This window comes from Narcine bancroftii, chromosome 1 (genome assembly GCF_036971445.1).
Source record: "Narcine bancroftii isolate sNarBan1 chromosome 1, sNarBan1.hap1, whole genome shotgun sequence".
Lineage (NCBI taxonomy): Eukaryota > Metazoa > Chordata > Chondrichthyes > Torpediniformes > Narcinidae > Narcine > Narcine bancroftii.
The window spans coordinates 365,957,984-365,985,233 of NC_091469.1; the positions used below are offsets into that span (position 1 = coordinate 365,957,984).

Sequence of the window (27,250 nt, forward strand, 5' to 3'; positions counted from 1 at the left end):
GTGTGTGTGTGTGTGTATTCTCTACACACACTATTTCTTCTCAAAATGTTCAACAATATTTAATAACATTCCTTTTAATAATATTTTATTGATTTGCAGTTGAAAGTCCGCAATCTAGTATATTAGAATCTCCTAAAGGCATACAAAGCTGAACTGTGTTAAGTTGTCTGTACAGGTATTCATTTTGGAATATTATATTAGTTGTACCAATAAACTTTACCTGTAAACTTGCAATATTTTGTGTATCTCTAACCGCACAAAATTACGGTTGTATCACTGCTAAGATTGGATAATTTTATGAATTAATAAACTTTTACATCGGGGGAACTCTCCTGTGCATGTTATTTTTTTTGCCATAATGTAGAACTCTACAAACAAATTTTCCATTCATGTGAAAGATAACTATTAACAAGATAATAGTCTTGAAATTTAAAACCGTTAAGGTGACTAAAAAATGTTTTGGGAAGGTGATGCTTTCATTCATTTTGTAATGACTCTTTGTTGGGTGCTATGCACAAAACAGGCAGACGTCGCCGCAGAAATTAATTATAATCATGATTTTCTTAAGTTGCTCTTAAATAATGAATTGAAGCTTTCAAAATTCTGATATAAACTAACCCATTATTAATGATAGGCAATTAAAGCATCATTACGTAGGTTTTATAACTTCATGTGAGATACCACAAAAAGACCTGTCTGCGCTATTGTAATGCCACATTTTTTCTTGCACTATGGAAACTGGATATTTATTATCTCTATATAGTTTCTGTTATTTATATATTTTTTAATTAATTTAATTTAAGGAACACTGTCATTTTTTTTAAAAACCTGTTCAGCTGCAGCATGTAAGAATTTTGGTGGGCATGTATTTTGCACAATGTAGATGACGATAACTTATTATCATTACTATGGGAAGTACAAATGGCAATAGGGATAATTAATAATAAATTCAAAGAATTGTGTGATAATTTTCTTTGACAACCGGAAAGTTTTGATGAAACTATAGAGTATTATGGTATGATTAGGGAACAGACTTTATGTAATTTGATTAATAACTTGAAAGACTCAAGAACCATAATCAACATGGGGTCCGGCTGTGATAAAGTAGTTTGGTATGATGCAAATTATAGCCAGAAGCATATTTTTGGAATGATGAATAAAATATTGTGTAGCAAAAAAAGAATGTGCTTTCTCTAATCATTGCTGAGAGCCAAATAAATCTATCTTCCTGAGAGTCCTGGTGATTCGACAGTGAATAGGCTGAAAATCTGGAATATGATGGAAACTGTCATGTTTTAACTTTTACAAACAATCTTGCATCTTCCTTTTGTCAGTGTTTCCCATACCTAGAACTTGTACGAGATCTCTATCCCTCAGCGCATTGGAATAATGCGAATAGTAAATAACTAAGGTCATTTTCATATTTGGTTCTTTGTGTCTGGGAATGTTACATTAATTTCCTCAAACTTGATAATTTTCAGAAATATTCGGCTGAAGTGATCTTTTGCAGTGAACTGGGATTCACTGTTGGTGTGTTGTGCTGATGGCTGGCTCTGTCCCCATCTGCTCACATATAACCCTGGTTTCCCGCCTAAACCCAGAACCCTTCAAAAAACTACCATGAAACTCTACCCTTCGTTATAAGCTAATAAAAGCATTTGTTCTCCCTCCAGTTGTGAGAGCTTTTATTCACACTACAATTTTATTAGCTTATTCCCTAAATGATGGAAGTGCTACTCAAGCCTGGTATTGCTGCTGACAGACCCTCGACATGGCTGAGGAGTTCATGTACTGCCTGGACGGCTTCCAGGCCTTCCTGAACATGACCAGAGATATCTTCCACACCGTTGAACTCAGGAGGTCCACATTTATTTTGAGGGTAGGAATGAAAGGGTATGAAGTCATCAGGGACTGCACTACATATGACACTGCCATCGAGGCGTTGAAGGCTCTGTACCTGAAGTCGCAAAACAATGTCCTAGCGAGGCACTGACGCGCTCTGTTGCCAACGGCCAGGAGAGATCATTGATGACTACCTGCTTGATCTGTGGACGTTTACCAAGAAGTGCAGATATGAAGCAGCTACGAGCCGCGTTTGTGAGGAAGAACAGATCCTGGACACTCTAGTCAACTGCTCAAGTTGGGTAAGAAAGACCTGGCTAATCACGTTTAACTGGCCAAATCGTTGGAGCAATCCAAGCTCGAGAATAGCAACCTCGAAGTCAGCAAGCTCGCTCACCCAGGTGACCCCTTCCAAGGACCAGCTGCTTCCACTACCCCAGCCCTAATGGCTTCTGCTTCCCATGCTAGGGAGCACTTTTCCTGCAGCAAGAGCCAGTATCCCTGATCTCGTTGCCTGACCAAACACTCAGTGTGTTCCAACTGTGGCAAGAATTGGCATTGGGCGATGGTCTTCATGTGAGGGGAAGCCCAGGAAAGTCCGCAGCCTATACCACTTCCAGTTCCGATTCCAGCCCCAAGCCATCTGCCCCGAATTCACCCAAGCCCACTTGCTATGCTGCACGCCAATGAAGGGTGGCAGGGAGGAAATGGTGTGAAAATACTCAGCAGCCATCTTGCCACGACCCAAATTCAAACGCAGTGCCATCATCGTTGGAGGAGGAAGGAGAGCAGCATCTTGCCGCACCATGAGGTTAACGCCATCTTACCCATGCAGGACAACCCAGGATGGTGGGGGCTACTTGAGTGAGGAGTATGGAGTCACCGGGGACCTGGCCTCAATGGTCCTAGATCAGGACAGACCTTACCAGCTCAGCAACTCCATAGTGACTGTGAAGGTAAACGGATATTCCACTAAATGTCTAATCAACACGGGCTTTACTGAAAGCTTCATAGATTCACGGACTGTGCAGGAATACAACCTAAAGATATATCCTTCCAATTATCATATATACCTTGCGTCTCATTCACATTCTACGTGTGTTCCACAACATTGTAATGCAAATCTGTCATTTGAAGGGGGTGAATTCTGTAAGATTCGCCTATATATACTTGATGAATTGTGTGCTCTGGAGTTATTGGGTCTGAACTTCCTGTGATGTTAGAGTTATTTTTGTTTATTTTTTCCTAATTTCAATGTTCATTTTTAAATATTTTAATTTATTACATTTTAAGAGTTTTTTTAACATACAGAAACACTCAAAATTAATCATCAGTTAATGTTTAAAACACCTTTGTTCATTAGTAAGCACCTTGGAATTTTCAAGTTATCAAGCCGGGCCTTCCAAAACTAGACTGGGGAAATACACTAGAGCACCAAATACATGTTCTGCGCTCGTTCCAATGAAATCTATGCTGATGTGTTTCTTTGGTAGGGTTTGAAAGAAAATGAAGAGTTTTTTCGTAAGTTGTCATGAGGTATTTCGTGTCTAGGTGAGAAGGCATTTTGATCCCAATTCCACATCGTCAGCTTAAAATTATGCTTCTAACAGTGTATAGGTCTGGGGCCTCCAACAGTTTATTGCTCTGTTATGTACAAAGTTGTCATCCTTTTGATGAATGGAATAAACAGAGTGAGCATGTATTCATGCTCTCAGGAGAAGATGCCCTTAAATAAACCATCAACAATATTCAATTATCAATCAGATTTAATTTGGAGGCTTAAATTTGAACAGGCCTTATGTAGATTTTAAAGACTTTAATCTTGGTCCATTAGAGAAGACCAGGGGATATTAATTATTTCAGTGTGGCATTAAGTCAGATCAGTGGTTTTCAAACATTTTCTTTCCACTCACACACCACCTTAATCCCTATGCTCCGTGATTAGTAAGGGATTGCTTAAGGTGGTCTGTGAGTGGGAAGGGAAGGTTGAGAGTCACTGCTCTGGACCCAATTGTTACTGAAATATTTTGCTTGAGAAAAATTGTTGTTCGCCCATTTCCTTTGGAGTTATGAAACTATGCACATAATGAGTTAATTAGATACAATTAAAACTGGTTTTCAAACTTTTTATTTTCACTCACATCCCACCTTAAGCAATCCCAACAGAGCACCTATGACATAGGGAATACTTATGTGAGTGGAAAGAAAAAGTTTGAAAACCACTGGGTTAGATGCTAGAAGATGCTTTCTTTCACACAATATTGTTGACTGCTCAAACATTCAAAATTAAATATATGAGGGTGGAATAAAGCATCTTTGTCTAAGGTGGGGGTGGGTGATTTGAAGTTTCCAACTTCGTCATTGGGATCTTCTGAAATTGTACAAGTTCAATGAGGCTTATGGCATGCTTCCCAAAATGTTATTCCAAAGTTGACTCAGAAGTGCTGTCTTTGCTTATCTCTCCCAAGAGGTTATATGGGTGGCTAAAAGGAAGAAGTTGGATCGTAGTGATATTCTGCACAAGTTGCATCATGAGAGCATAATCTGGCTCACTGGGTATTGACTCATGTTTGTAATTTAAAATAGTGAATGAGAATGAGGAGGGTGCTTGTAAAAATGTGTTCGTGCAGAATGTTGTTTAGTATATAAAGCTCTTACCACACAATGTGGTTCGGCAGAGAACAATGAGTTTCATTAAAAAGTAGATGAATATTAGAATGAGGGGAGGATAACTATTGGAGGAAAATTTTAAAATTAGTTGAGGATTGCTGTATCAAACTGCTGCATTTTAAACAAAATAGTGTTCAAAGTAGACTTTATTTTCCATATTGATCAACTGATGAGATATATAGAACCTAGAATATGATCTGAATTACAAGTATATGAAAGAAAATATAATTCCTTGAATTAGTGGTTCTGCTGACGAAGCTGTCAATTGCAAAAGAAAAAAAAGTGTTTGTCATTAATGAAGTGTAAATGTTAACAAGATGGGAGATGGTCATTTGATTTACATCTGCACTGGAAGTTTGCCTGAGCTGTCCAAACCTCGTGTCCCAACTCCCCAAGCAGTCTCCATTTTCCCTATTGCTTGGTCTCAAATATGCCTCTCCCATCTCACTGAAACCCTCCACATTAATCCTACTTTCAACTGAATCCCCTCATTGGTTCTTTTGCTGAAGGGAAGATGGACCTGGCCTCTTAAATCAGTCCTTCTATCATTACACTTCCAACTCTTTCATTTTCTTTGTGAACATGTGCTGTGGTATTTCTGGAACTTCTTATTTTGAGCCATCCAAAACATGTACATTGCATTCTAACTGCTTATCCAACAATTTGTACACATTTATCATTTGTTAGCTTGAATAAAACTAGTATTTGCAATATTGCTGCTTGTGTGTGAGTTTATTTCAGTAACGTGTATGTTATATACACACACACACACACACACACACACACACACACACACACACACACACACACACACACATATAATGTATCTACTAAATATCTGAATACACTGCAACCACTGTCAAGGTTTCCTTTGGGGCAGTCACAGGGCATATTGGAGGCAAGGCATTGGAATTCAGCAATCTATCTTTAACAGATCCCAACTGTTGAGATAATTGATTAACTTGTGCTTTATAGGTTTTCCATAAAAGCATGATGATATTTTTATACTGATTCCTTAATTTTATACTTCTAGGGTTCATTTTATTTCATCACAGTCTTTCCTGGTGTCTTTTATGCCATGATGATCAAACTTCAGAGGAACTATTGTATTCAGTTGCCATGCTCGAAAGTTTCCGTTCACACCAATCATTGAATGAATATTTCTGAGGAGAAACCTGAAAATCTGCAGAGGCGCTGATTGTGGTAAAAACAAAGAAATGTTGGAGAAACTCAGGTCTCGCAGTGCCCATAGGAGGTAAGGATATATTATCGACATTTCCTCAAGGTATGAGAAAGAGCTCAGGCCCGAAACATTGGTAATATATCTTTACTTCCTGTAGGCACCGCGAGGCCTGCTAAGTTCTTCCAGCATTTTTCTCTGCATGAATATTCCTGCTCATCACTTGTTCTTGGATTTGACAGAAATATGCAACTTTAAGCTTGCCATTATAATTTTTTTTAAAATGCAGGTTGTGCACTTCAGTTGTAGATATGCCAAGCCTGTATGTTACTCTCTCTAAGTTGCTGTTACATCAACCCCAAATGCAACTGTCTTCTCCATTCTTATGTAAATTCCCATTTCCTTCCACTCACTTAAACTTTCAGTTTTGACCTGATTTGTCCATGATGTTAATTGGCATTATGAAAGTTTCAATGTCATGAAGGATTCTGGCAATGTCCCTTAACTTCATGCATCCCTTACATTATTGAGTTTTTGCAACTCCTATATGAAACATAGAACTGTGAAACACTGTGATTCGAGTAAACGCACATCAATATGCTGGAGGAACTCAGCATCCATAGGAGACAGATATATCGCTGATGTTTCGAACCTGAGCCCTTCTTAAAGGAATGGAAAATTGGGCAAAACACAGGAAATATCAGGATACAAACAATGCTGGGTGGGGGAGGAGTCTAGAGCAATAAAAGGTGATAATTGGATGTGATAAGGGGAGGGGTGAGAATTGATTGTCTGTGCAAATGGAGACAGAGAAAGGGGAGAGGGATGGTTTTTAATGAAAGCCAGAGAAATTAATGTTAATGCCATCCAATTGGAGGGTGCCCAGTCGAAAGATGAGGTGTTGTTCCTCCAATTTGCGGGTAGTTTCAATATGACAGTGTGAGAGAGCATGGACAGACATGTCAGCGAGGGAATGAGATGGGAATTGAAATAGGCGGCCACTGGGAGATCCACACTATTGTGGCAGACAGAGCCAAGGTGCTGAACAAAGCCATCTCCAGTCTGCATCCAGTCTCTCTGATGTAGTGGAGACCACAGCGGGAACACCGGATGCAATAATTGACCCCTACAGATTCACAAGTGAAATGTTCTTTCACTTGGAAGGACTGTTTTAGGGTACTGAATGGTGCTGAAGGAGGAGATGGGGTATAAGAGGAACATCTTCTGTGGTCACAGGGGTAGGTACCAAGGGGACGATTGGTGAGGAGGGGGAGTAGACAAGGGAGTCATGGAGGGAACAGTCTCTGCAGAAGGCAGAAAGGGACTAGTGGTGAGATCATGTAGTAGGTGGCAGAGGAGGATGTGTTGGATGCAGAGGCTGGCGGGTTGGTAGGTGAGGACAAGAGGAATCCTATCTTTGTTATGCGTGGGGCAGATGTGCAGATAATGGAGGATATGTGGATGAGGGCCGAGTTGATGGTGATCGAAGGAAAGTCCGGTGGTTTGAAGAAGGAGGACATCTCTGTTGATCTGGCATGGAAGTTCTTATCCTGGATGTAGATGTGATGGAGATGGAGGAATTGAGAGAATGGAATGGAATCCTTACAGGGGACTGGGAGGGAAGAGGGGTAGTTGAGGTAGCTGTGGGAGTTGGTGGGTTTGTAGTTTTCTGTTGATAGTTTGTCTCCTGAGATGGAGACAGGGACATGGAGGAAATGCAGAGTTTTGCTAGAGATGGGCCAAGTAAATTTGAGGACAGGGTGGAAGTTGGCAGCAAAGTGGATGAAGTCAACGAGCTCATCATGAGTGCAGGAAGTAGCAGCAAAATAGTCATTGATGAGGAGGAGGACAAGTTGCAGGGGTAGGCTTGTAGCATGGATTGCACCACATAGCCAACAAAAAGACAGGTATAGCTGGGGCCCATGCAAGTACCCATGGCTAACCTGGAGAAAGTGGGATGAGTCAAAGGAGAAATTATTGAGGGTGAGGGTGGTGGTGGAGGGGGACTGGTTGGTTTTATTGCCCAGAAAGAAACTAAGGGCCTTGAGGCCTTCAGTATGGGCGTGTATAGGGATTGGATTTCCACAGTAAATATGAGGTGATGGAGTTCAGGGAACTGAAAGTTGTTGAAGTGATGGAGGGTATGTGAAATGTCTCGGATGTAGGTGGGGAGGGATTGGTCCAGGGGAACAAAACAAAGTTGAGGTAAACAGAGACCACTTTGGTGGGACAGGAGCACACGGACACGATGGGTATACCAGGAACACTGGGTTTGTGGATCATGGGTCAGAAGTGTGTAAGCTGGTGGTTACACAGAAAACAAAGGGTTAGAATAAATGGGTATTTTCAGGCCAAAGGAATATAACTAGTGAAGTGCCCCAGGGATCTATTCTTGACCCTCAATTGTCAATTCTTTGCATTATTGACCAGGAGAAGGGAATGAATTGCAAAGTCTCCAAGTTGGCCAATGATATGTAAGTAGGTAGAAGAGCACATGATGAAAACATTGTGATTTTTCAATGGGATAAAGATAGAATGGAGATGTGGGGGGGCTGGTAATCATGGTGGGGAGCTGGCTGATGGAGGACCTCAGTTTTCTTCAGGCTGACTTCCAGGCCAAACATTTTGGGAGTTTCCGCAAAGCAGGACGTCAAGCGCTGAAGAGCTGGCTCTGAATGGGCAACTAAAGCGGCATCGTCTGCAAAGAGTAGTTCACGGACAAGTTTCTCTTGTGTCTTGGTGTGAGCTTGCAGGCGCCTCAGATTGAAGAGACTGCCATCCGTGCGGTACCGGATGTAAACAGCGTCTTCATTGTTGGGGTCTTTCATGGCTTGGTTCAGCATCATGCTGAAGAAGATTGAAAAGAGGGTTGGTGCCAGAACACAGCCTTGCTTCACGCCATTGTTAATGGAGAAGGGTTCAGAGAGCTCATTGCTGTATCTGACCCCCACATCTCCATCGGGCACACAAAACTCAAAACGGTCAACCAGTTTACCTATCTCGGCTGCACCATTTCATCAGATGCAAGGATCGACAATGAGATAGACAACAGACTCGCCAAGGCAAATAGCGCCTTTGGAAGACTACACAAAAGAGTCTGGAAAAACAACCAACTGAAAAACCTCACAAAGATAAGCGTATACAGAGCCGTTGTCATACCCACACTCCTGTTCGGCTCCGAATCATGGGTCCTCTACCGGCACCACCTACGGCTCCTAGAACGCTTCCACCAGCGTTGTCTCCGCTCCATCCTCAACATCCATTGGAGCGCTTACATCCCTAACGTCGAAGTACTCGAGATAGCAGAGGTCGACAGCATCGGGTCCACGCTGCTGAAGATCCAGCTGCGCTGGATGGGTCACGTCTCCAGAATGGAGGACCATCGCCTTCCCAAGATCGTGTTATATGGCGAGCTCTCCACTGGCCACCGTGACAGAGGTGCACCAAAGAAAAGGTACAAGGACTGCCTAAAGAAATCTCTTGGTGCCTGCCACATTGACCACCGCCAGTGGGCTGATATCGCCTCAAACCGTGCATCTTGGCGCCTCACAGTTTGGCGGGCAGCAACCTCCTTTGAAGAAGACCGCAGAGCCTACCTCACTGACAAAAGGCAAAGGAGGAAAAACCCAACACCCAACCCCAACCAACCAATTTTCCCTTGCAACCGCTGCAATCGTGTCTGCCTGTCCCGCATCGGACTTGTCAGCCACAAACGAGCCTGCAGCTGACGTGGACTTTTTACCCCCTCCATAAATCTTCGTCCGCGAAGCCAAGCCAAAGAAGAAAAGAAGAAAGATAGAATGAGTGGGTGAAAGCGTAGCAAAAGGAGTTTAATACAGGGAAGTGTGCTGTCAAGCACTTTCATTCAAGGAATAAGAATTTTCATTATTTCAATAAAGAGGGTGGAAAAAGTGAAATTTAGAAGGATCTAGATGGACTAGTATGTGAATCACAAAGTTAGCAGGGCAGGTGCAACAAATAGTTAAGAAGGGAATCACCATGTAGGCATTTATTATGAAGAGGTTAGTGCAGTTGTTCTCAACCTTTTTCTTTCCACACACATACCACTTTAAGTACTCCCTATGCCATCGGTGCTCTGTGATTAGTAAGGGATTGCTTAATGTGCTTTGTGAGTGTGAAGGTTGAGAATCACTGTTCTAGTCCCAATTGTTTCTGAAATATTTTGCTTGGAAAAAAATTGTCTTTGGCCCATTTCCTTTAGAGTTATGAAACCATGCACATAACGAGTCAATCAGGTACAATTAAAACAGTCATTTTCAAACTTTTTCTTTCCACCTATATACTGCCTGAAGCAATCCCTTTCTAATCACAGAGCACCTATGGATTAAGATGCTGTTTAGCCTGTATTCAAATATATAGATAATCAAATTCATTCAACCAATTTAAAACTTCAACGTGAATGGCAAGTCAAATTTTTAAAAATGTAATTTATAGCAATTTTTGCACCTTTAATGCTGCCACAAAACAATGAATTTTGTCACACATGTTCATGACAATAAATTATGATTCTGAATCCATGTTATCTTGCATCCTTGACTGTTCAACAATTGGCACAAAACACTTATGAAGCTCACAAGTTGCATAAGTAAGCCTGAAATCTGAGTGTGTGCATTGGTAACATAGAGAAATGTATTCTGTGGTATTACTTTTAACAACACTATTTAGAAGAGTGTCATCGAAACAAGGTGTAAATTTAGAATTCATTGAAAAGGTAACATAGTATTGGAGGTAAGGTGCTGACATGGATAGGAAATTGGTTAAGAAATAGGAAACAAAGGGTTGGAGTAAGCGGGTCTTTTTCAGGATGGCAGGATGTGACGAGTGGAGTGCCGCAGGGATCGGTATTGGGTCCTCAGTTGTTTGTAATTTATGTAAATGATTTGGATGAGGGGATTATTAATAACATGAGCAAATTTGCAGATGACACTAAACTGGGTGGCGGTGTGGAGTGTGAGGAGGATATCAGGAAAATGCAGAGGGACTTGGACAGGTTGGGGGAGTGGGCTGCTGAATGGAAGATGACGTTCAATGTGAGCAAATGTGAGGTTATCCATTTTGGGGGAAATAATAGGAAAGCTGAGTATTATTTAAATGGAGACAAGCTAGGGAGTGGGGAGGTGCAAATGGATCTTGGTGTACTTGTTCACCGGTCACTGAAGGCTAACATGCAGGTTCAGAAAGCTGTGAAGAAGGCAAATGGCATGTTGGCTTTCATAAAGAGGGGATTGGAGTATAGGAACAGAGACGCCCTTCTGCAGTTGTACCGGGCCCTGGTGAGACCCCACCTGGAGTATTGTGTCCAGTTCTGGTCTCCAATTTTGAGGAAGGACATACTAGCTATAGAGGGTGTGCAGCGCAGATTTACAAAGTTAGTTCCAGGGATGGCGGGGTTGACATATGCTGAAAGGCTAGAAAAACTGGACTTGTATCCGATGGAGTTTAGAAGGATGAGGGGAGACATGATTGAGGTCTACAAAATTATCAGGGGGATAGACAAGGTGAAGTCGGATTACTTGTTCCCAATGATGGGGGAGACGAGGACTAGAGGGCATAGTTTAAGAATACAGGGTAGGCCCTTTAGGACGGAGATGAGAAAAGATTTTTTTTACCCAGAGAAGTGTGAATCTGTGGAATGCTCTGCCACAGAGGGTGGTAGAGGCAGATTCGCTGATTATGTTCAAAAGAGAGTTAGATAAGACTCTAGTGGGCAAAGGAGTTAAGGGTTATGGGGATAAGGCTGGAAAGGGGTACTGATAGTAGTGATCAGTCATGATCTGTAAAATGGCGGTGCTGGCTCGATGGGCCGAAGGGCCTACTCCAGCTCCTATTGTCTATTGTAACAGGGAAATAAAGCTTTTCAAGGCCTCGATTTGATTCCAAATTCTTCATTTACTTCTCTGTGCACAGTCCTGCAAAACAGAGTTACTCCAGAACAAATCTTGAATATTGTGCAAATAATTATCCCCTTACTGCTTAATATCGGGGAAGAATATTGAAATGTGCTGCTCCCAGCATATTAGCAATATAGTTATTTACAAGTGTTAAAGTGTTAGTGACTGATTAAATAAATGGATCAGCAGACTATTTTTATTATTGCTAATAGCCATTCTTCTGTTGCTTTAAACATAGGAGCTTGAGGACTTAGTAACACACCAGCTTGAATCTGATGACTATTTATTTCTAAACACAATCTTCTGGGGGAACTCAGCAGATCAAACACCACTGGTGGGAGAAAAAGAATTGTCAATGTTTCATGCTAGAACCTTTCTTCAAGACTTTAATTTGTTATTTATTTCCAAACTTCCTAGTCTATTTCCATCACTTACAACTGCTCCTTTCCTCATAATTCTTGTGTCCCTGTTCTCACCAATTTTCCTTTCCTGTTGGGTATAAATTGCTTAGGGATGTTGCTTGCAAGAAAAGGAGATGTAAATTAGTGTTCATTCAATGAGAGTGAGTGGATGGCATGGGGGAGAGTGGGTTTGTTGGGGGGGAGGGGGAGGTGTTGGGGTGGAGTGAAATAGCTTTAGTGGCTCTCATTTTATACCTGATCTTTTTACCTTATCACTGTCGGTGTCTTTTCCAGGATTATATATTCTTGTTCGATTTAAAGGGTAAGAAAACAGAGACATGAAGTGGGCAACTTAATTGGAAGTTAGTAAAGGCATGCCATAGAGATTGCAGAATGTTTTGGCTCAGTGTTTACTAAGAAAAAGATAGGTAATTTATTTGATCTGGAAAGAGAATTATATGTCATTGGGAAAGTAAGTTGTGGTGTTACTTACGGAATGAAACAGCTGTGTAGTTTGTTAAACCCAGGAGTGAATGAGATCTATCTATGAGTGGTTAAAAGAACACAGGAAGGAAATTGCAGGAAGTCTGGTGCAAACCTTCCAGAAATCACTGACTCATGGCAAGATGCCTGAGGCCAGGAGAAAAGCAGATGTTACACTTACATAAAAGAAAGTGGCAAAAGTAATCTAGCAGGAAACCACAGGCAGTTGAATCAAGCATCTATGATGGAAAAACTTATGAAAACCTGATGAAAGTCAAGATCACAGCACATACGGATTAAAAAAAAGTCTTTCAGAAATGTATTATCCTAAAGGGAGTTCTGAAAAGGTTTCATCAATCAAATGTGTTATTTGACTCCAATGTGCTTGGGTGTTCACTCAAAATTACCATGAATTCATGAGTTAGTTAGAGATTAACAATAACTGTTGGCATCCATATCCCACAAACAAATGTAATAAAATCAAAATGAAATAAACAATGGACTAAAAGGCAGAAAATGCTAGAATTTGAAACATCATCTCAAGAATTCTTCAAATTGGTGATGGTTGCACTGTGTATTTTTAGACTGATGTGTGTATTCTCCCGTGATGCATATTTGCAGGTGAATTAGCCCATGATAAACTAAACTTAATTGGAATCTTTTTTAGTCATGTTAAAATTAGGCAAATTTTTTAAAAATAAAGTTATCAAATGTGGTATTGACTTGTGCTCATGGTTGATGTATGATTGACTGAATATATGCTCATGGGCCCACCTAATAAAGGGTCATTAGGGCAGTGCATGCAATGGGGCAATCCTCAGGATGGGTTCCGGTAACAAATGTCACTCAATCCATACTGGCTCTGACCTCCCATCCATTAAATACAGCTATGTGAGTATGGTGCTACTACTATATGTATAGATGTATATATGTGCTGTATGGGCTGGCCCGCCCCCTGAACCTGTGATTCCTCCCCCCCAGATATCCCATAAAGGCTGTTGTGCCCAAATCTCTCCCTCAGTATCTGCCTTGGATCCAGGCCAGCAACATACAAGCCATGCTGACACTTTAAGGTGATTAAGGCCTATTAATCATGATTCTCTGTGTGATTGTGGTTAATTGGTAGTACAATTTAAACACCTTAATGTTAGGCCATGAACAAGGTAGTACACTGACCCCAAGGACCCAGGGGCCTCAGCTAAATTCGACCAGTGGGTGCACTGCCTCAATGCATTCATGAGGCACAATGACATGTGGAGCGAAGAAGACAAGAGGGAAGTGCTCTTTGCTGAAGTTGGCCAAATGATAAGAGACTTTGCTACTTACTCTGAAGCAATGGAATTCCTGTAGAAGCAGTACCGGGCCCTGACGAACATCATATACCCACAATTCCTCATGGGCAGCCAAAATCAAGCACCGGGTGAGTCGTTTGATGAATATATGTTGGCACTGTGGCAGCAGGGGCAAGCCTGCAACTGCGAGAAGTCTCTGTGAGTGCCCACCTCAAAGGCCTAATACAGGACACGTATGTGGCTGGGTTCAACTGGCTACATCAGATAGAGGCTAATAGAGAAGGGCAATCGGAGCCTGCAGTAAGAAGTGGACCTGGCTAAATTGCTGGAGACAGCACAACAAAGCACCGAAGCATTCTCTTCAGGTAACATGGCCACCATGTGAGGACACGGGCGCCACCATCTTGGGACGCAGGGTCCCACGTCACTACCGCCACCATCGAGCGCCAGAAATGCTATTTCCACGGGCACAGGAAGCACCCTGGAAAGACTTGCCATTCCCAAAGTGCCATATGGTCCACTTGCGAGAAGAAAGGGCACAAATCGAAAGTGTGTAGGTCCCAACCTTACCTCACTTCTGCCTCCACCACTTAAGTCACTTCCGGTAGCCGGGGACAGATCGATGGGGGCCTGGAGATGACAAGCCAGGGCAGCACCACTTCCAGCAACATGTGACAGCACTGCATGCGTGACATGGGGGCAGCCATCTTGGTGAGCACCCCCGAACCAACACAGTAGTGACTTGGACAGCGACCACATGTTCACCTCCATCATCCTCGATTAAGACACCCCACACCAACTGGCCAAAGCCATGATGAGCATCGAAGTAAATGGCTACCATTTGAACTGTTTATTCAACATCGGAAGCACCGAGAGCTTCATCCACCTGGATACCATACAGCAATGCTCACTCATGGTGATCCTGATGGAATGTAAACTCTCTCCTGGCCTCCCATGCTGCACCATGACACTAACTATGCAAAGCACCGAGTACAGGAACTTTAAACTCCTGATCATGCCACACCTTTGTGCTCTGGTCATACTAGGACTGAATTTTCAGTGCCAGCTATAGAGCGTCCACATACAGTTCAATGGCCCCCATCCATTCCTCATGGTCTGCAACACCAACCGGCTGACCCACCCCCCCCCCCCCCACCCCAGCATGACCTGCAACCTCTCTACTCTGCAGGTCACTCCACTGCCCTTATTCGAGAACCTCACTCTCAACTGCAAGCCAGTAGCCACTCGAAGCAGATGGTACAATCCCAGGGTCAGAGCCTTCATTAAAACTCCTAGCAGAAGGGGTCACAGAACACAGCACCAGCCCAAGGAGAGCCCAGGTAGTGGTGGTAAAGAGTGGAGAGAAACTACAGTCAGACCATAAACTGCTTCACCCTGCTAAACATCTATCCACTTCCCCGCATTGCCGACATGACCAACGAGATCGTCCAGTTCTGTGTTTTCTTGACCATCGACCTCGTTGCCTTACCACCAGCTACGAATCTGGCCAGAGGACAGACCTTACACTGCCTTCGAGGCGGACAACCGCCTCTACCACTTCCTCTGCGTCTCTTTCAGAATCTCTTTTTTCCAGATCATCATCAAATTCCAATAATATATTATCAATTAAAAATGTATTTGAAAAAGAGACTGGGAGCAGATTTTAGACTCCCTAAACAAAGTCAATTTAAAGATATAATAACAGATACATTTGTTGTTAAGAAATTTATTACTAATATGTATATAAAATTACAAGAAAATGCAAAAAAAAAAGATTTATATAAATCAAAAATGTGATGGGAGAAAGATTTAAATATACAAATTCAGGAGGAGATTGGTCCAAATTATGTCATGAAAGTGTTACGAATACAGTAAATGTTCGATATCAAATGGTCAATATAATTTTCTTCATCAATTGTTTTATACTCCACATAAGTTAAATTGACTTAATCCTAATCATTCAAATAAGTGTTTCCGATGTGCAAAAGAAATAAGGACTTTTTTTACATTCTGTGTGGTCTTGTGAAAAAGTGGAAAGGTTTTAGAATGAACTGGGTTTATTATTAGGGCAAATTATGAAGATAAAGATACTAAAGGATCCAAGACTATTTTTACTTGGAGATATTTATGAAAAGGATACAAAATTGAAATTGGACAAGTACCAAGAAATGTTTTAAGTATTGCAATAGCAACTGCAAAGAAATGTATAGCGATATCATGGAAAGATGATGGAGAATTGTTATTAAGTAGATGGTATCTCTTTTTGGCTTGGCTTCGCGGACGAAGATTTATGGAGGGGTATGTCCACGTCTGCTGCAGGCTCGTTGGTGACTGACAAGTCCGAAGCGGGACAAGCAGGCACGGTTGCAGCAGTTGCAAGGGAAAATTGGTTGGTTGGGTGTTGGGTTTTTCCTCCTTTGTCTTTTGTCAGTGAGGTGGACTCTGCGGTCTTCTTCAAAGGAGGTTGCTGCCCGCCGAACTGTGAGGTGCAAGATGCACGGTTGGAGGCGATAACAGCCCACTGGCGGTGGTCAATGTGGCAGGCACCAAGAGATTTCTTTAAGCAGTCCTTGTACCTCTTCTTTGGTGCACCTCTGTCTCGGTGGCCAGTGGAGAGCTCGCCATAGAACACGATCTTGGGAAGGCGATGGTCCTCCATTCTGGAGACATGACCCACCCAGCGCAGTTGGGTCTTCAGCAGCATGAATTCAATGCTTGCAGACTCTGCCAGCTCGAGTACTTCGATGTTGGTGATGAAGTCATTTCAATGAATGTTGAGGATGGAGCGGAGACAAGGCTGATGGAAGCGTTCTAGGAGCCGTAGGTGATGCCGGTAGAGGACCCATGATTCGGAGCCGAACAGGAGTGTGGGTATGACAACGGCCCTGTACACACTGATCTTTGTGTGTTTCTTCAGGTGGTTGTATTTCCAGACTCTTTTGTGTAGTCTTCCAAAGGCGCTATTTGCCTTGGCGAGTCTGTTGTCTATCTCTTTGTCGATCCTTGCATCAGATGAAATGGTGCAGCCGAGGTAGGTAAACTGGTTCACCGTTTTGAGTTCTTTGTGCCCGATGGAGATGTGGGGGGGGTTGGTAGTCATGGTGGGGAGCTGGCTGATGGAGGACCTTAGTTTTCTTCAGGCTGACTTCCAGGCCAAACATTTTGGCAGTTTCCGCAAAACAGGACGTCATGCGCTGGAGAGCTGGCTCTGAATGGGCAACTAAAGCGGCATCATCTGCAAAGAGTAGTTCACGGACAAGTTGCTCTTGTGTCTTGGTGTGAGCTTGCAGGCACCTCAGATTGAAGAGATTGCCATCCGTGCGGTACCGGATGTAAACAGCGTCTTCATTGTTGAGGTCTTTCATGGCTTGTTTCAGCATCATGCTGAAGAAGATAGTGAAGAGGGTTGGTGCGAGGATGCAGCCTTGCTTCACGCCATTGTCAATGGAGAAGGGTTCGGAGAGCTCATTGCTGTATCTGACCCGACCTTGTTGGTTTTCGTGCAGTTGGATAACCACGTTGAGAAACTTGGGGAGGCATCCGAGGCGCTCTCGTATTTGCCAAAGCCCTTTCCTGCTCACGGTGTCAAATGCTTTGGTGAGGTCAACAAAGGTGATGTAGAGTCCTTTGTTTTGTTCTCTGCACTTTTCTTGGAGCTGTCTGAGGGCAAAGACCATGTCAGTAGTTCCTCTGTTTGCGCGAAAGCCACACTGTGATTCTGGGAGGACATTTTCAGTGACACTAGGTATTAGTCTATTAAGGAGAATCCTAGTGAAGATTTTGCCTGCAATGGAGAGCAGCGTGATTCCCCTGTAGTTTAAGCAGTCTGATTTCTCGCCTTTGTTTTTGTACAAGTAGATGGTATAATAAGATGCAAAATTGTATACCTTTGGAAAAAATCACATATAATTTAAGGAACAGAGTTGAAAATTCTTTTGGTATTTGGAAACCATATACGGATTTTATGGATTATTTTCCATCCATCTTTTCTATCTTTCCATTCCTTTTAATTAGTAATTTTTAATAACAATTAGTGATCGTCTATGCTAATATTATTGCAGGGTTTCTTTCTTTTCTTTCCTTTTCTTAATTTTTGGTGGGGGGGAGATGGGGAGAAAAAAATAAAAGTATTTTTTTTATCATTGGAATTGGATATTTGATTAATGTTTTATTCATTTTTTCCTGTAATGATGCAAACAATTAAATAATTTTTAAAATTCCAATAATATTAAACCATCGCATTTAAGTGGAATGGTGTGTTTTGATTTCCAAGTTGGCCCACAAGGTCGTTAGGACAAATAGTCACTAATTTGGAGCTGAGACCATACGCAGGCTGGCTCGACATCATCGTCCTGATAAACAAAACATAATTCTTCTAGTGAAGTTCCTTTGGACTGAATCTTAAAATGACCAGTTTTTTTAAAAAGTAGGATGCACAGTTATTCCCGATATGACTAGTTCTTTGATATTAGAAGAGAAAATATAAATGTGTCTATTGAACTGTAATATATTTGGACTTCTTGTATGAGCAGCTTAATAAAGATTACATACCATTCCATTAGTCATGACTTGAATTCTTCTTATTGTCATGTAATGAAGCAGAAAATGTAACATTTCACAAAATTTCCTGTAGCATGTCATAAGGCAGACAAAGAGTTACCAGTCTCCAACCAGGAATCAAAAGAATTTTGATGCTTCAATGGGATTACCAAACAGTTTGAAAGGTCAAGATCTGCATCTCTGCTATAGGTCAAGAGAATAGAATAATGGCAGTTTGAACACCCAATATTGTTCTTCACAGAGTACTTAGAAAAACCAGCATTGCTTTGATTTCCTACAATTGTTGAATTGTCAATTCATTTATTTTAAATTACACAAATTATTTTGAAAGTTGTCAGATCTGACAGCTTCAAGGATCAATCACGAAGTGTATAAACAAGGCTTGCCTTAATTGTCTTATTGTATGCTCAGTGATGAGGTCATTGATGGTGTCTTGCCTTGATGCAGCAACTGGTCACGACAGCTTCCTCCTGGATTTAGTTGGATTTAATAACATAATGTGTTTCCATATATCCCTTCTCAAAATTCCCAAATTGTGATGATTTGGTTGCATTCTAACCTTTAATTCCTCCCATCTTCCCAGCATCAACAGATGCCTCTGTATTCAATATTTTGAACCATATGGATAACAAATAATCAAAATAAAGTTGCATATTAAGGGAAATGTTTATCAGAATATTTGTTTGGCAACACTTCCATCTGCCTCTATCCACTGAAGCCAGAGATGCACCAAGAATGTCATTTTTTCCCATGTCCATGTTTTCACGTTTGATGATCAACAAGTACGTGTTCTTGGCCCTTTCTGGTCACCCATTGAAAATTTGCTCATAATGGAAGGATTTCTGCAATTAAAGAATGCAGATCACCACCCATTTTCTTGAGCATTAACAAATTGATAGCCTTGTCAACCAAGCTCAGGTCTTGAAAATGAATTTAGGAAAAAACACTGAAGTATTCTTTTTTATATTTTTTTATTTTTCACACTGTGAACCATATCAACCAAAATATGTACAAACATTTCTCATTAAATTTACCAGCAGCATTTTCTCCCTTTTTCCCCCCTTTCCCTCCCTCCCTTCCTCCCACCCCCCTCCAAAACCCATAAATATTCAACATATACAATACAATAAAACCAGAAAACAATATCTTCACATAAAGGAAAATAAACAAGAAAAATGTGTCATCTATTTGTTACACACTGAATATAGTCGTTTTGTTTTCTTATCATTTTCATTTCAGGGGATGGAGGTCCTAGGCAAGCTCTCTCTGTTATGTTCCATGTATGGTTCCCAAATTTGTTCAAACAATGTGACTTTATTTTAAAATTATATGTTATTTTTTCCAATGGAATACATTTATTAATTTCCATGTACCATTGCTGTATTCTCAGGCTCTCTCCCATTTTCCAAGTTGACATTATACATTTTTTTGCTACTGCTAAGGCTATCATAATGAATTTTTTTTGCACTTTATCCAATCTGAGGCCTAATTCTTTACTTCTTATGTTACTTAAAAGAAAGATCTCTGGATTTGTTGGTATGTTTTTTTTGTAATTTTATTTAATATCTGATTTAGTTCTTCCCAAAACGTATTCACTTTCGTACATGTCCAAATTGCATGTACTGTTGTTCCCATTTCCTTCTTACAGTGAAAACATCTATCCAATAATATTGAATCCCATTCTTTTAATTTTTGAGGAGTGATATATAACCTGTGTAACCAATTATACTGTATCATGTGTAACCTTGTGTTTATTGTATTCTTCATAGTTCCAGAACATCACTTTTCCCATACTTCATTTTTTATCTTTATGTTTAAATGTTCTAAGTCTTCATGCAATTTCTTTATTAGTGGGTGATAATTTAGTTTGTACAAGTGGCTTAAGTTATTATCTAACCTGATCCCTAGGTATCGGATTGCTTGTGCTTGCCATTTAAATGGTGATTCTTTTTTAAATTCTGTATAATCCACATTACTCATTGGCATCACTTCACTTTTATTTGTGTTGATCTTGTACCCCGATATTTCTGCATATTCCTTCAATTTCTTATGTAATTCTTTTATCGATATCTCTGGTTCTGTTAGGTATACTATGATGTCATCTGCAAATAAGCTGATTTTATACTCCTCCTTTATTTTTATCCCTTTTATTTTATTTTCTATTCTTATCAGTTCTGCCAAAGGTTCTATTGCTAGGGTGAACAATGAGGGATAATGGACATCCCTGTCTAGTTGACCTACTTAATTTAAGTTGATTTAATACATATCCATTTACTGTAACCTTTGCCAATGGTCCATTATATAATGCTTTAATCCAATTTATGTATTTTTCTGATAGATTGAACTTCTGTAATACTTTAAATAAGTAGTTCCACTCTATACTTTCAAAGACTTTTTCTGCATCTAAAGCAACAGCCACTGTTGGTTTCTTATTTCCTTGAACTGCATGAATTAAATTAATAAGTTTACAGACATTATTCGCTGTATGTCTTTTCTTAATAAATCCAGTTTGATCTTGAAATAATAAAAAATAAGATAATAAAAATTAGAATACTACATCATTAAACTACACAAATTAACCCCCCCAATAATTATAACACAACATTAATCATCTAATTTAAAATTAGTCCAACCCTCCCCCCAAAATGAAGAGTGAAGAATTAATTAACAATGTTGTAAATAAAATAGAAAAAACCCCACTTACAAAAAAAAATAAAACTTAACAACAACAAAAATTACTAACAACAAATAGAATATCAATACTAAAATAATACCCTTAAACATATATTTAAATCAAACATAATACATGTATTTAACAAATGAAATCCACTTTAAAACTAAGTTCAAATATTAAAATCATATATCAACCACATATCTGTTATACAAAAAATCATAATTAATAATACATAAATACAGAATTTCCATTAATACCAAGTTTCCTTTATAATTCATCGAGAGAACAAAAACATCCCTTAGAAAAAGAATCAGATAAACTTTTTATTCCCTTCCCCTCCCCTTATATAAAAAAGAAAAAAGAAGTTCAAACTCTTATAAAATTCTCCATATTCTTCATTTATAACATCTTCAAAATTCTCTATCGAAATTAACTTAATTTTATTAAACTCTTCTCCCTCAATGTATTTGTACTTAATTTTCTTCTTTTTCTTCTTATCACCTTTCCCCTCATCTTCCTCTTCATCTAATTCAACATCCTCAATTTTTGACTTATTATCTTCTGTGACATCATCCTCTTAAAAAAGAAAGAAAAAAGAGAAACCCCCCCCCAAAAAAAAGGAGAGGAAAAAAAACTTCCTAATTCCCTCTCAATTAAAATCAGAAAACAAAAAGGGTTTTAAAAAAATTATTTATTTAAAAAAAAATAAAAAGAAACCTTCACTTCTTAACCCAAAAATTAAAAAGAAAAAAAAACAGGTCGGAGGTCACAACTACCTCCTCCTGTTTAAACCGCCCAAAGCGGTAAATCCCCCAAAATATTGGGTGTGAGATAACTCACAGGTAGCTGATGACTTCTGGAAACTAGTGCCCACCCAGTTCCCTCTCTCAACTCCCATTTCATTAAACTATCATCATTATTTAAACTATTTAAACTCTTCTCAAAAAACAAGATAAAAGATTTATTTTTTTAAATCAACGTTACCACTTCGGTCACCTTTGCTTCCATTTCTTTTAAAAATCTGGATCCCACCTTACATCTCTACTCTCTTTGGAGACCTTGAAGGACTACATCGTTCCTGAAACTGCATGATTGGTAGAGACTGAGCCAAGTCCATAACCTCTTTAGGATTGCCAAAGAACTTTGGCTAATTTCCATCCTAAAAAATCTTCAGTACCGCAGAATACCTGAATGTTGCCTCATGTCTTTTTTTCCACAACCATTCTTTCACAGAATTAAATTCGCGTCGTTGAAACATAATTTCTTGACTCAAATCTTGATAGAAGAAAACAGGATTATTCTGAACCATCAAAGGAGATCTATTTTGCTGGGCATTTCTAATAGCTGTACGTAAAATTGTCTCTCTGTCACAATAGTTTAAACAATGGATCAAAACAGATCTTGGATTCTGTCCTGAAAAAGATTTTCTTCTTAAAACTCTATAAGCACGTTCCAGTATTAAATCTTCAGGGAATTTATCCTGTCCTAATACTCGTGAGAATCCAGTCAGTAAAAAATTTTCTTGGATCTGGTCCTTCTATGCCTTCTGGCAAACCAACAATTTTCACGTTGTTCCGTCTAGATTGATTCTCCAAATAATCAACCTTTTTTGCTAAATTTTTATTTTGGATCTGCAATGTTTCAATTATTCTATTTTCATCTTGCAGTTGATCCTGTGCATCGACTAAACCTTGATCACACATTTCAAATCTTTCAATGGTTTCAAACTTAAAAGCTCCATTAATGACTTCCACCATCGCATTAATCTTGGAAATAAACAGGTTCACAAAATTAGCTAAGTGACTCAATACAGAATATATCTTATCTTCAAGATCCTTAACAGACATTTCAACAGAAGTAGATTCAGGCATAATGGGGTCTTGCTGTTCCTTAGAGACCACGGGATCTTCTGTCCCTTCCCTTAATTTAGTATCTTTTCTAGCAGTTTGACTTTGTATAAAAATCCCTCTCAAAGTCCCCCCAGCAATGCCAGGAGACTGAAGATCAGAGTTATCTTTAAGTCAAATCTCTTTAATCATCTTCACTGAATCGATGTCTGGAAAAACCATTGTAATTGAAGATGCATTTTGCAGCGCCACCACTGTAGCAGTCGAATGACAGCTCTTTAACTCTCCAGCTGGTGGCGCCTCAACTGATTCAACTGTCAAAGACTGAGTAACTGCACTCACAGTGGCCGTTGTGTGAAATACTGGCACCCGTCCAGCTCCTTGGTCCGAAAGCTGTTGAATGCGACCTTCAAAGAGCCTCACTGGCTTAAAACAGAGCTTCAATGCCGAACTCTGCACGTCCTCCTCTGGATCCATTCTACGCTGAGTCCTGGCTTCTTGTAAACAAGTAGGCTCAGACAATTTCGGAAAATGTAGTTTTTTAACAGTCTGTTGATGTTTTCTTTTACCTCTTTTTTTGCATATAAACCATTAGGCATTAATCTAACACCTCTTATTATTTATAAACTTTTAAAAGAACTTTAACGGGCACTTAAAGACAAAACAATAAATCAGAGTCAGGAGAGGTCTGGAAGGCATGTCTGTTCCCTACGCCATCTTGCCACGCCCCAGTTTTGTGTTTCTTCTGTCTGGTTCATTACTTCCAGGAGAGAAGGAATTAATAACTCTTTAAATGTTTTATAAAATTCTGTTGGAAATCCATCTTCTCCTGGTGTTTTATTGTTCGGCAGCTTTTTTAATATATCCTGTACTTCCTCTATTTCAAATGGTTTTATTAGTTTGTTTTGTTCCTCTTGCAATTTCGGCAGTTCAATTTTAGCTAAAAATTCGTCTGTTTTATCATCTTTCCCCTCATTCTCAGTTTGGTATAATTGTTCATAAAATTCCTTAAAGTTTTCATTAATCTCTGTTGGGTTATATGTAATTTGTTTGTCCTTTTTCCTTGATGCCAATACAGTTCTTTTAGCTTGTTCTGTTTTAAGTTGCCAGGCTAATATTTTATGTGTTTTTTTCTCCCAGTTTGTAATACTTCTGCTTTTTTTTCATTATGTTCTTCTCCACCTTGTACGTTTGTAATGTTTCGTATTTTATTTTTTGTCTTCAAATTCTCTCCTTTTCATTATATCATCCCTTTTTACTAATTCCTTTTCTGTACTTACTATCTCCCTTTCCAACTGCTCTATTTCCCGATTGCAATCTTTTTTCATCTTAGTTACATAACTTATTATCTGTCCTCTAATGAAGGCTTTCATTACACCCCATAATATAAATTTGTGATTCACTGAAGTATTCTTAAATATTCATCAACTAAATATAGGGACATCTGAAGCCATCGTCTTCAATCCTTATGACAAGTTCCATTTCTTAGACATCAGCCCCATTCCCTGACATCTGACAGAATCAAATTCTGCTCAACTATATTGCCACAATTGACCCAAGAGTATTTGAAACTGTATCCCCCACATCATGCCCATTTCTGTCTCTCACTGAGTTATCTGCCTCAGCTTATCTGCCAGAACTTTCTTCCAGACCTCAGTTCTGATCCAGTTGATTGGAATCAACCCCCCTTGAAGGTCTTGATAGGAGAACCATCCTAACCCAGGAATTTGCTGGATAAAATCCTTTGGATAGATGGGAGCAGGTGGTTGTGGTATACTTAAATTTCCAAAAGACGTTCAATAAGACATTGCACAAAGACTTCTTTAGAAGAAATATTTCATTGAATTGGGGAGCCAATATATTGGTTAACCAAAAGGCGGCAGAGAGTTGGAATAAATAGATGTTTCTCTGGCTGGCAAACGTGATGACTGGGATACCACAGGGATCCACTGGACCCACAACTGTTTACAAGAGTCATAAATGATTTAGAGGAGGTGACCAAGAGTAGCAGATCTAAGTTTGCTGATGACAGAATGGACAATCAAATCATGCAGAGGTCACATACGGTCTGTAGAGAGATATAGATAAGTTAAGTGAATGGACAAAGATATGGAAGATGGAATGCAGAACTGATAATTGCAGTCATCCACGTTGGGAAGAAAAAGTGATGGACTGCACTATTATTTAAATGATGATGGATTGCAGCATGCTGTTGTGCAGAGGGACTTGGGAGGGCTTGTGCATGAATCACAAAAAGTTGATTTGCAGGTGCAACAGGTAATCAAGAAGGCAAAAAATATGTTGACCTTCATTGCTGGAGGGATTGAATTTCAGAGCAGGGAAGTCCTGGTGCAACTGTGCAGCTTACTGGTGAAGCTGAACCTGGACTTCTGCATGCAGTTCTAAGTTGAGAAAAGATCTACTGGTCATGAAGGTGGTGCAGAGAAGGTTCACCAAGTTGAGTCTGGAAATGAAAGGCTTATCTTATGAGGAGAGATTGAGTAGCCTGGAATTTAACTGAATGGAGTTTAAAAGGGTAATGGAGGATCTAATAGGAATATAAATTTGTAAAAGAAATCGAGAAGTTTTTTCCACTATGAGACGAGAAGTAGAGAACTTAGCCTCAAAACTCAGAAGAGTATGTTTAAGACAGATAAATAGGAACTGCTTCTCCCAGAACGTGGAATTCTCTGTCCAATGAAGCATAAAGGCTGATGTATTGAATGCATTTAAGACACAGATTTTTGAAGACAATGATTAACGGGGAAAAGGCAGGTAGAAAGAGTTGAATCTACAATCAGATCATTCATGATATTGAACTGTGGAGCAGATTCATCGGGTTTGCTCCTATTTCTGGAGATGTCAACATCGCTGATTGTGGTCTGCAGGCCAGGAAGTAAAGGGCTCAGTTGCAGATAGCGGTACTAAGGCTTAGGTCCAAGAGTTTGGAGATGAGTTTATTTGGAACATTGATGTTGAAGGCAGAAGCCAAACATAGAACATATAACATTATTGGCATTGCACAGGCCCTTCAGCCCTCATGTTGTGCTAATCAATAAATTCCTACCAAAAAATGCTAAGACATTCCTACCTCATAACCCTCTAATTTCCTTTCATGCATGTGCTTGTCTAATTGTCTTTTAAATGCACCAAATGTTTCAGCCTCCACCACCACACCTGGCAAGGCATTCCAGGGTCTGCTAACCTTGCTTCATATGACTTATTTTCCAATCCTGCTATATCTCCTCTGCACCCTCTCCATAGCTTTCACACCTTTCCTATATTAAAGAGACCAGAACTGAACACAATATTCTAAATGTGGAAATTTGTAGAGTTGCAAAATGACCTTTTGACTCTTGAATCCCCTGACTAATGAAGCCCAGAATTCCTTAGGCCTTCTTAAACATCCTATCAATCTGCATGGCAACTTTGAGAAATGTATGGATTTGGACCACAAAGATCTTCTGTTCCTCCATTCTGTTAAGTATTCAACAATTAAACCTGTATCCAGCATTCAAGTTTGACCTTCCAAAATGCATCTCCTCACACTTATCCAGTTTGATCTCCATCTGCCATTTTTCTGCCCAAATCTGCATCCTATCTATATCCTTTTGTAACCTATCCACAACTCCTTCAACCTTCATATGATCTGCAAACTTATTGGCCCATCCTTCCACTTATTCATCTAGGTCATTTATAAAAATCACAAAGAACTGGAATCCCAGAATAGATTTCTGCAGGCCTCCACTAATCAATGGTCTCCAAACAGAATACATTTTGTCCACTATTACTCTCCGCATTCAGGCAAGTCAAATATTAATCCACATACTCAAAGTTCCGTGGATGCCAGCCCTCAAAACTTTCTGAGTGAGTCTCTCATGAAGGACTTGTCAAATGCCTTACATCAAATGCCTCATCAACTGCCCTACCTTCATCAATTCCTCAAAAAATTCAATTAGAGGCATGATTTTCCCCTCACAAAGCCATGCTGTCTATCCCTTAGAAGATTATATTTCTCCATATTTTCATAAATTCTGTCCTTGAAAATCTTCTCCAATAGTTTACACACTGACATCACTCACTGGTCTATAATTCCCAGGATTCTCCCTATTACCTTTTTGAAACAAGTGCACAACATTTGCCATTCCCAATCCTGCTGTGTCCTCGATATTCAGATCTTGCAGGGCTGAGTGTAGTGGTTTGATGTTGGCCGAAAGGCTTGAGTTCAGTGGTTTTCAACCTTTTTCTCTCCACTCACATCCCACCTTAAGTAATCCCTATGCCATCGGTGCTCTGTGATTAGTAAGGGATTGCTTAAGGTGGGATATGAGTGGGAAGGGAAGGTTGAGAATCACTGTTCTCGACCAAATTATTTCTGAAATATTTTGC

The 27,250-nt window shown here is 40.0% G+C and overlaps 1 protein-coding gene across 10 annotated transcripts in view; it reads left to right on the forward strand.

The window, feature by feature from the left end:
- The window catches only part of egfra (epidermal growth factor receptor a (erythroblastic leukemia viral (v-erb-b) oncogene homolog, avian)), a 334,197-nt gene that overhangs the window by 182,613 nt on the left and 124,334 nt on the right, over positions 1–27,250 (forward strand). For 3 of the 10 annotated variants that reach the window (XM_069912648.1, XM_069912661.1, XM_069912656.1), the window contains exon 2: positions 5,546–5,767. The exons of the other annotated variants lie outside the window; for them this stretch is intronic. The gene's annotated coding sequence lies outside the window, so the exon portion shown is untranslated. The remainder of the gene's footprint in view (positions 1–5,545; positions 5,768–27,250) is intronic. 10 annotated transcript variants of the gene reach the window in all.